The sequence below is a fragment of the Natrix helvetica genome (genome assembly GCF_964273705.1).
Source record: "Natrix helvetica genome assembly, chromosome: 2".
NCBI classification, from domain to species: domain Eukaryota; kingdom Metazoa; phylum Chordata; class Lepidosauria; order Squamata; family Natricidae; genus Natrix; species Natrix helvetica.
In genome coordinates, this window is record NC_138552.1 from 30,490,631 (window position 1) to 30,502,011 (window position 11,381).

Genomic DNA, 11,381 nt, shown 5'->3' on the forward strand with positions numbered 1-11,381 from the left:
TGAATGTGTTGGCACTCATTAAAAATAATAATATAACAAATTCTACATACTGTCTGACTATGAAAAATTACAAAGCAAGCTGATTTCTGTATAAAAAAAGTGTTTTATACTTTACGGGGTGTAATGTGAAGCAGCTGTGCAGCCAATTAAATAGCATTCACTGAAGTCAGCAATTAGAGGATATGCATGAGAATTGGATTGAAAATGCACATTAGGCAAAACATTGGGAGAAGAAGAGAAGGAATACATTGATTTACCAAGGGCTCCTGTCAAATGGATTGCATTAAAACCTGTTCAGCCTTCACCTGTCATTGACCCAACACACTTAAAATATACATGCCTTGCTATCAACAATTCTGCAGTAAAGCAGGATTCTGCAGTAACTTCATTTGGTAAAATAAAACAGCAATCAAGCCATGTAGCAATTCTGCCATTTTTCCTAATTGAATCTCTGCTTTAACATGATAGATTCATTAAACTTATTATTACCTTTATAGTCTAACTTAAGCCTGGGAGTCCAAGACAGTTCACATGGGATTTTTCTTCATTTTATCCTCAGGTTAAGTTTGGCTGACAAAAACAGTAACATATCCAAAGAGCTCCATAGTAAATTGGGTATTTGAACATGCCTATTCAACAGAGGTGGGTTTCTGTGGTAGCAGCGGCAGGCTCTGCCTACCCACCCAGATGCTTCTGCACATGTGCAAAAGCATCAGACGCTGGCTGGGAATTCTGGGAGCTGAAGTCTTCCAATCTTAAAGATGCCAAGGTTGGATATCCTTTCTTTAAACAGAACCCAACAATATTGAATAATTTATGCAAATTTAATTTCTATAAATAGGGAGGATGGAACTGTTTGGACTATCCTTCTAATTTGATTCCTGATTCTGTAAAAAGAAAGCATCTTCCTAAAATTATTTGTTGGAATATTCAGTTGTATTAGTAACTGAAAGTTAATTGCACAAGAAAACATTTTGCTGCCATTGTCTCCCCTCCCCTCTCAATTGCTCCTTTGGTACCACTTTATTTGTCCGGTTACTATTTCATTGTTTCTAGTTTGGATGCCAACTGTGGTTTGCCAGGAATGACATTCTAGTACTAGTTGCCCAATCCTATTGTCCATTTATAAGTCTAAGTGCTATTGCTATTAAGAAAACAAAATCCATAGAATTTAATTTAGATCATTGTATATACTGTGGAAATGTCATGTGATAATGGAATTGGGAAATATATTTGTGATCTTCCAGTTTCCGGCCCGCACATGGCCACTGGCCACCTGGTATTCTGGTTTTTAGTACACACATGCGTACCAGGCAGTTGCTATTCCAGTTTCCAGCATGCGCATGCTGGTCTTTGTGCATGCATGTGCGCCAGAAACCAGAAGACCAGGTGGCCAGTGCGCATGCGCGGGCTGGAAACTGGAAGATCATCTTTCCGGCATGTGTATGCGCACCGAGCAGCTGCTCTTCTGGTTTCTGGTGAACACATGTGCACTGGCCAGCTGGTCTTCACACATGCATGTGCACCATCACCATGTTCTGGACCAGCTGCAGCTTCTGAGTGGTCCCATGGAAGCCCCATAAAGCTGTAATTCACATGGGAGGTGACCGAGGCATAAGTTGCTTCACTAGGCATATCCACAAGCATTCTATCTGCTCAGCTGGGTTTGATGAGGAACTGAATTCAACCCCAACTGTGATAAATTCCCTCTTCTTTATTATACACTTATAGCACTTTTGAAGTTTGACAGTGTCACTTCTGTTGTGCAGAATATTTACAGTGATAGGTGAAAATAACAAAGAAGTAATGGGGTAGTGAGCAAGAAGGAAGGGTAAAAAAGTTAGCTTATGGCCCATATCTTTGGCTAAACATGTGTTTTATACACAAGAGATCTCAAGTTCAAAGGTTGATGCCTTCAGTTATTTCCGAAAGTCTGAAGAGTTTGTTAATCTACAGTATAGTGCTAGTGGGACCAACTCATATGAACTGTATAATGAAATTGCCTATATATCATATAGTGATTTTGCTCTTTATTTATTATTTATTTGGTTAATCAGGTTTATTTTCTGTTCCAGTCAGGCTTAACTCTGAGCAACTGAAAGATCTACCCAAATTGTAGTACAATTAAAACTAAAACATAAGATAACCATACCCAAATTAAATAATAGTTTGTAGAGTTACAATTCACAGTGAAAGCAATTTGAGACATTTTGAAAATCAAAGTGCTTTTTTCTTTACTCAACTCCCCTACTTCCATGACAATTTTTGGGTTGTATTGCATAATTAGGTTACTCTTTGCAAAAAAAACCCCACACCAACAACAACCCCAACTACCTCACAAAATATTCATATTCCCATGAATGAATATGCCAAATACACTTAAGACTATGAAATCTATACTGTAAAAATCCAGACAACCAACAGAAAATGAAAGTTTTGCTTTCCTGAGTAGGATGGGGTAAGATGTTTAAATAATTAAGGTGGACATGACTCACATGATTGCATGGGTGTTTTTAAAAAAATCTTTTTTGAACGTCCTCTGGTATCCCTGACTGTCCCTTTGCTGCTGTGTAGCGGTGGCTCAGATTTTTGCAACTCACATGTGATAACACTAAGAAAACTATTGGCCTTTAAGCTGCTACAACATTTGTGGAGTTAAATCCTGCTTGGTAATGAGTCCTGCAGAATTTTAGTAGGCTTCCTCTCAGAAAGATGTGTTCGCTAGATAGTAAGTCTCTGTCAGAGTTAGTTGCAGCAATCACATCTAGAAAGCATGGACAGGTAACTAAATCTCTCTCACACACACACATATATGTGTGTGTGTGTGTGTGTGTGTGTTGTATTTGTACTGATAAATAAATAAAGGGAGATTAGTATAGATCTATTTCGAGCTAATTGAACCTGGGCTGTGTTATATCTTAGGCAGGAGTCCTAGCCACTAAGCCACAGGCTCGCCTCCTTATCAGTTGAGCCAGGGAAATAGGTATGTATTTGTGTTACAACCCCTGGTATGCCTAAATATGGGAGGAAGGTCACTACTCCCTCTTTCTGTCCTTCGGCTCATCACAGAAGACCATGCAGGCAGAAACCCATATTTTTATTTTTAATGTTGCCTTTTTATATTTGTGTTGTATTTGTACTGATAAATAAATAAAGGGAGACTAGTATAGATCTATTTCGCGGTATATATATATATTGTATTTGTGCTGACTCTTAAATTTAACTCACTGTTAAATTTATATTTTATCCATTTTTTTCCTCACTGAAGCCATTCCAGATCCAGTTCTGTACTTGACAGCAGTCTTTGCTGGATTTATAATGAAATAATAATAATAAAATGGTGCAAGAAAATCAGCCTAATCACTGGTTATTAAAACCATTTTCACATTCATTAAATGATAAACGATTTTTTAAAAAACAAAAGGATTGTTTAGAGAAGGAACAGATGAAAGGGAAATAAAAATGTTTTTACAGCTTCTGTATAAATTGGTATTTGTTCATTACAGCTTTGATATAAATTGGAAAATAGTCCTGTTTCAAAGGAAATAATTCAGGAAAGATAGGAAGTGTCATTTCAAGGACAATATGTTATACTGCATGCCTGAGGAAAAGTAATATTTAAAAAAATCATTTTGAAATAGCTTTCTTATTACCCTATCTATTCATACATTTAACTTTTCAGAAAGGAGACCACTAAAATGTTAATATACTTGATCATACTAAACAATGCCTTGCAGAACCCCATTTAACACTATGGAAGTAGAAATTTTAATTAAAGAGAAAGCAAACTGAATGAAAGCTGAAAGTTTTTTTTCTTTCCCTCCCCTTCCAGCCAGTTTTTGGTGACTCCTGCGCGAGCTACTTTCCACAGTTTTCTTGGAAAGGTGTTTCAGAAGTGGGTTGCCATTGCTTGCTTCCTGGAGCTAAGAGAAAGTGACTGGTCCAAGCTTGTCTAGCTGGCTTCAGGCCTAAGGTGGGACTAAAACTCACAGCCTTCCACCATGGTGCCTTAAACCAGGGGTGAAAGGCTCTGAAGTCTGCTACCGGTTCACTTTGCGCGCATGTGCACCACAGGTGCTACCACACGGTGCTGAAAAAGGAGGATTAAGAAGCCTTTTTTGAGCCTGCAAAGATAAGTGGAACAGTGGGGGGGGGGGGGATGAACAGCTGTGCCACACAATTTATATTCACTAGGAAGCAGGATTTGCTACTTTCTAGCGAATATAAATCGTGCAGCTGATTGTCGCACAGTTGATCATCGATGCTACCAGTTCGCCTGAAACAGTAGCAGTTTTTTACTACCAGTTTAGATGAACGGGTAGCATTTTTTACTGCCAGTTCGAGTGAACCGGTCTGAACCGGTAGCACTTCCCACCTGCCTTAAACACTACATCAAACTCGCTCCCTTGCAGGCAAAGAAAGAGTTGTTTAGAACCAGGCATGGATATGAATAGATGGAATTCCACACTGCAATATAACTCAAATATACATTCAGCCCTGGGATGGTGAAGACTATGGGCCAGTTCTCATTTTGTGCTAAGTATTACTTTGATTTGTTCAATAAACTATGGTTAAACCTATATGGTAATATGTGAACCTATTCTCTGCTTATAGAAATCTTTTCAATTAACTTAAATCAGAACTAAATGGCATCACTAAAAATAAAAATGGTTCTTTACTTATACTGCAATAAACTCATTTATGAAGGAGCAAGTGCAGCTAGCTCAGTGAAAATTACTTCTGGTTTAGCAGGCTTCAGATTGTGCTAAGGAATGTCACTGACAAAGGGAAAAAGGCTTCATAAAATGTATTTATTTGCATTAAAACTGCAAGCCACTTTAATTAAAATTGATTTTAGCAGCTCATCATTAATCGGTTGGCATTTCACCTTTAACACACAGAATGAATTTTCACGCTTGATTTTCAGCAAATGTAGAAACAAAAACAAAAATCTTTGCTTTTGTTTAAAAAAGATTTTCATTTCATTTCGTTAGGTTTTATTATTGCCTTGAACTAGCAGCAAGATAATTCTTAAGATAGCAATATCAAATTCACAGTGTTATGCATTTAGAAATCATGAATTGTTTTTTTTACTATTTTTTAAAAAAATACAGACAATAGATAAGCAGTATGTTTTTTTTTACCCCAATTCTGCTTGATTGTCAGGTAGAGTAAGAAAAAAAGAAAAGAAAAACTCTTCCAAACCAAACTTCTCCAACTTTCTGCCCTCCAGCTATACCAAGACTGTAATTTCCAGAGTTTCCAGCAAGGCTGTGAATTCTGGAAGTGTCAGTCTTACCATACCTTGTTGGCACCAGATTGGAAAAAGTTATTCCGCTGTTACAGATTCCATTTTGTTAAAAAAGAAGTGTGTGTGATGTAGAACTTTAATACCATTTGAATACAATAGAACAGTGTTTCTCAACCTTGACGACTTTAAGTCCTGTGGACTTCAACTCCCAGAATCCCCCAGCCAGCACATTGGCCATCTAATCTCTGATGATAATCCTTCGTTCTTTTAAGGCAGGGGTGTCAAACTCAAGGCCTGTGGGCCAGATTTGGCCTATGGGGTGCTTAGATCTGACCTGCGGGCCACACTGAAAACAGTGAAGGACGAGCCCACAGTGCCTCTGCCAGTGAAAATGGAGCTCAGGAGGATTACATGTGGCACTTCTGAACTCCATCTTCAGCTTTGATGGCCTTCTGCAGTCCTCTGCCAGCAAAAACAGAGCTTGGCTCTGATGGCCTCCTGCACCCCTCTGCCAGAGAAAATGGAGCTCAGGAGGGAGGGCACAGCCCTCTTGAGCTCCATTTTTGCTGGCAGAGCACTCGGGCCACCACAGGTGCCCCCAACCCAAGTGCCGTTGAGCTGGGCATGCCCATCCCAGCCATGTCCACCTGGCCCCCCAAAATCAAACACAACCCTGATGCATCCATCAATGAAATCGAGTTTGACACCACTGTTTTAAGGGTATTCTACTGATTTTTGTGAGCCTTTCTCCCTTATCCAGAGATATATGGAGCTAGTCAGAATGATCCTAAAAATGAGGAAAGGTATTGTGATATAATCTCTGCCATTTTGTATCTGTATCACAATGTGGCAAAGAAGTTCATAAGAAATGTTTGCATCATGACAACATGACATTTCTGTCTCTGTTTGCTGGACATCTGTAGCCTTATCGACTGCTATCGACTGTAATTCACGTGGGATTTCTCTCACTCTTAACAAACATATTTCCCAATTTCATTATCACATGAAATTTCCACAGTATATAAAATGATCTAGATTAAAGTCTTTGGATTTTGTTTTCTTAATAGCAATAGCATTTAGACGTATATACCGCTCAGTAGTGGGATTCAAATAATTTAACAACCAGTTCCTACCTTAATGATTTCTTCACAACAACCAGTTCACCAAACTGCTCAGAAAGTTAACAACCGGTTCTCCCAAAGTGGTGCGAACTGGCTGAATCCCACCACTGATACCGCTTCATGCTTTACAGCCCTCTCTAAGTGGTTTACAGAGTCAGCATATTGCCCCCAACAATCTGGGTCCTCACTTTACTGACCTCAAAAAGATGGAAGGCTGAGTCAACCTTGAGTCAATCAGGATCAAACTTTTGGCGGTGGGCAGAGTTAGCCTGCAATACTGCATTCCAAGACCTGCACCACCATGACTCTTAATCACAGAGGTAGAGTCATCCAACATTATCAGAACTTCTACTTCTACATGGAATGTCAGATATTAGGTCCTTGTGTGTAGATTCACCCATTATTCTAATCTTCACAAATACTATTGCCACAGGGGTAGAACCTTGGACAAAAAGCTTCCGTTTTCTTTTTGTGTGCATGTGCAAATGTTTAGTGAAGTGCAGGGTTTTCAGTGGAAAATCCCAAAACATTTTCTGTCTTTTGACATACTTGTATTTCCTCTTCTCATTATAGTCAGCAGGGGATTATGCACAAAATGGAAGTTCTCTTACAAATTAGGGACTTGATAGATCCCAATTAGGGATGTGGTGGCTCAATGGCTAAGACGCTGAGCTTGTCGATCACAAAGGTTGACAGTTTAGCAGTTCGAATCCCTAGCACCGCCTAACGGAATGAGCTCCCATTACTTGTCCCAGCTTCTGCCAACCTAGCAATTCGAAAGCATGTAAAAGGCAAGTAGAAAAATAGGAAGCACCTTTGATGGGAAGGTAACAGTGTTCCATGTGCATTTAATCATGCCAGCCACATGACCACAGAAACGTCTTCGAACAGCGCTGGCTCTTTGGCTTTGAAACAGTGATGAGCACCACCCCATAGAATCGGGAACGACTAGCACTTATGTGCGAGGGAAACCTTTACCTTTAGATCCCAGTTGCCTCTCTTGGTTTAATTGCTGGGATGAAGGTGTCAGGGACGACCAGAGAGATTTTGCTGTTTGAGGTTAAAAACAAAATCTCCAATTCCATCTCTAGAAACTAACGGGCTCAGTCAGAACTAGCTAGGTATAAAAACAGCATATTTTCTGTAACTCTAGCACATTGCCTTATCCCATCCAGCAGACTACTTGGAAATGGAATCAGAAAGCTAAAACAGTTGTCAGATATCATTTTCATGGAATTTACAATTGTTCGATGTATTTCCAAGAGTCACCATCTTCATGAGTTATTTGCCAGATCAGTAGAGTCAGATCTGATTAAACCATGCTTGGTTTGTCAGTACTGTTTGAGCATTTCACAGATCAAAGTGAAAACTAGTTTAATAGCACACATGAGCAAATGAATAAAAATGGAAGTTTCTAACTCTTTTTGATTAACTGGGCCTGACGGTAGCTTCATAAACATGATTGTATTTTATGATTTTTAATGAGGTGCTCAGCAGGTTCTCCCTCACTTGTGCTGGGGGGGGAGGGGCTCCCTAACATTTAATCCATGTCTTTCCAACAGTTACATTCTAAGATGTTTGGAGGAGGAAATAATATTATAGAAAAGTTATGAATATCTATTTAGAACAAAGCTCTGAATTGTTCTTAAACTTCGTTTTGATACAACATTTGGAGCAATGGCTGTGGAGCTGAGATACCATCTCAATGTAATATTATTTGTGTACTACATTTTGGAAGTAACTAACCCTTGAGGGTTTATATATATTTAACACTGTTAAAACACTTAATAAACTGATCACAACAGTCTAGTAGTTAGAAATATTTATCCTCCAAACTTTAAAAGTTGTTGTGGCACGCCAGCGGCCAGCGGAGCTAGTGGCAGATTCGGACAGTGAGGAGGTTGGGGAGGAACATGGGGCAGTCCTGAAGTCTGGGGAAGGCTCTGATGAGTGCTCTGCATCCGAGGCAGAGATGCCAGGGCCGTGTGACAGTTATCAGCTACCTTCGGAGTCAGAGATAAGTGGGGCTGAAGAATATCTGGAGCCTGCCCCTGATGTGTGCATGCACAGAGCCGTCAGGAGAAGGAACAATTAAGGAACAGAGGTCAACCTGGGAATAAAGGCACAAGGGCATGCTGAATGGCCCCTCCCATAGGGAATAAATAGGAGCGAAAGGGGAGTGGTGTTTGCAGGAGACAATTAGTTCGTATTATTAATGGGAAGATTTGCTTATCTGAGAGATTCCTTGCCAAGTATTTCCTTGTACAGTGTTACATCTGGAAGCTATCAGCCTGGCAACTATCCAAGGACCGATAAGGTCTGTGGTTGCAATTTACCCTTGAAAGATTGTTTGCCGGGATGTGAATGCTAGGAATTGACATTAGCCAAATAAAAAGGGTTTTTGGGGGGACAAGGAGTCTGTTTCGTGATTTGGTGAAGCCTAGGCCAGAACAAGAGTTCAGATTTTTACTCTGTGCCAAAGAATATACCGGGTTTCACTAGGACATGCCACCAAACCCTGCCACCCACCAATTTAACTTGAAATGATTATAAATCTCAGTGTAGGATTGAAAGATTACATGAGCTACTGGAGATAAGATACAAATATTTTCTAATATATGCTCCTTAAAAAATTCTATGTGATTCCAATTTGAACCATGAAAAACATAATTTTGAAAATAATTTACTGGCTAATATCAATAACAGCATTCATATACCATCTTACTTTCAATCCATGCTACACTTTAGTATGTTTTCATAATGCAATGTTGAGCTGCTTTGGAAAGACCTGTATTTTATCTGATGTTTGCAGGAAAATGCAAGGTTAGAGACTGCCCTAACATTAAATTTGCTAGAAAGTACATCGGCGGTGTGATTTGTAAATGACACTGTAATCTTAGCTGACATGAAGTTAAAACCCACACCATTTGTAATGATCAAAATATTCCTTTTTTTTCCGGTTGAACAGAAAAATACATGACTGTGTCTTTGCTTTATGGCTACTGGTGCAATGCTTTCATCTGCAGCTGTCCTGTGAATAGTGTACCAAGGCCACAGAAATAGCTAAGGTGAAATGGGCAGTAGAGAAGGGGTGATTGCCTACAGGACTCTTTTTGTAGAGAATCCATAGCAGACAATGCTCATACGCAGTCATTCTATTCCTATGGCCCATTACATAAGGACAGGGCAAATGGTAAATTGGATTTCATTTCCATTTTATTTAAGTAGAATTAATTCAATCATTTTCTCCAGTCCTTATTAAATTATTTTCTCCTCCCCAATCATTTTTTTCTAGAACTAAGGAGAAATTTCCTGACAGTTAGAACAAGTAATCAGTGGAACAAACTGCTTCCAAAAGTTGTGGGTACTCCAACACTGGAAGTTTTAAAGAAGAGATTGGAGAACCATTTGTCTGAAATAGCATAGGGTTTCCTGCCTTAGCAGGATGCTGGACTAGAAGGCTTCCAAGGTCCCGGTTGTTGTTATAATGATGATATTGTTGTTGATGATGATGATGTAAGGTTAATAAATAAAACTATTTGGGTCTCTGTGATGCCCTTAGAGCCTACATATAGTTCTGGAATTCAGTCTATACACCTCTATGGATGTAGCTAAAGTAGTTTGTTTTACTTTATAATTCTTTCTAAAGGTGCTTTTTCAAGAGGCAGCTGGTCTTCCTTGTTTTTTCTTTGAATATATTTTGTTTCGCATCCAAAAAGGTTCTTCAGATCTGAAGAAGCTTTGAGTTGACCACACCCACCCAGTCACATGACCACCCAGCTGATCATTAGGGCAGACAACCAGTTATTAAATTATTTGAATCCCACCACTGCAGTGGTGAGATGCCGATTTTTTTACTACCAGTTCGGGTGCACTCCTGTGCACCCAATGCTTCTGTGCATGCACAGAAGCATCCCTGTAGGTGGGTGGAGCCTCCCACTGCCACTACTACCAGTTCACCCCATCTGGGCCAAACCAGGAACAACCCACCTCTGCACCAATGGTCTAAGTGCTATTGCTATTGCTACTCAAAACTGCAGCATAATAATCACTACAAATATTTTGGACTGCTAAACATTGGTTAATTTTTATCATTTTTGGCAGAAGTTTTCCATTTCCAGTCACCTTTTTGTGTAATTTGCATTTTTTGGTGACCTTTGAAAATTATATAACCATATTCACAATGATGACTATGAGGAAAGCGAGGGCAATAATAGCATGATACACAAGAAGGATATTGGTTAGGGGAAGGCACTCCTATTAATACAATACAATAGTAAAGTTGGAAGGGACCTTGGAGGTCTTCTAGTCCAACTCCCTGCCTAGGCAGGAAACCCTACACCATTTCAGACAAATGGCTATCCAACATCTTCTTAAAGACTTCCAGTGTTGGGGCATTCACAACTTCTGGAGGCAAGCTGTTCCACTGATTAATTGTTCTAACTGTCAGGAAGTTTCTCCTCAGTTCTAAGTTGTTTCTCTCCTTGATTAGTTTCCACCCATTGCTTCTTGTTCTACCCTCAGGTGCCTTGGGGAATAGTTTGACTCCCTCTTCTTTGTGGCAACCCCTGAGATATTGGAACACTTAATAATGTGAAGATAATATTTTATATATTATATCCCCATCACTACATTTCCAAATGGATATATTGTGTGAATTCCTCATTATTTTTGTTTCTCCCAAATTCAACTTCCACTTAGTTTCATTAGTAGGGTATTCCAAAAGAATTTTAAAGGTGATCTGATACTTTTTCAAAGGCAGGGTTAAAATAAGGAGTGTGGGAAGCTACTGCATGAAGGAAGATCCCTACAGAAGGTCTCTGAGTTTGTTTGAAACAGAGAGGTTGTTATATAAGTCAGAAGAGAGGCATTTCAGCAGTCAGAATATGAGATAACTTTAGAAGCACTCAATGAAGGTTATATGAATAATAGATCTAATTCCATCACTAATGACAACCCAAATGATGGCAGCTTTGACTGAATAAAGATATCCGGAGACAGTTCTCATG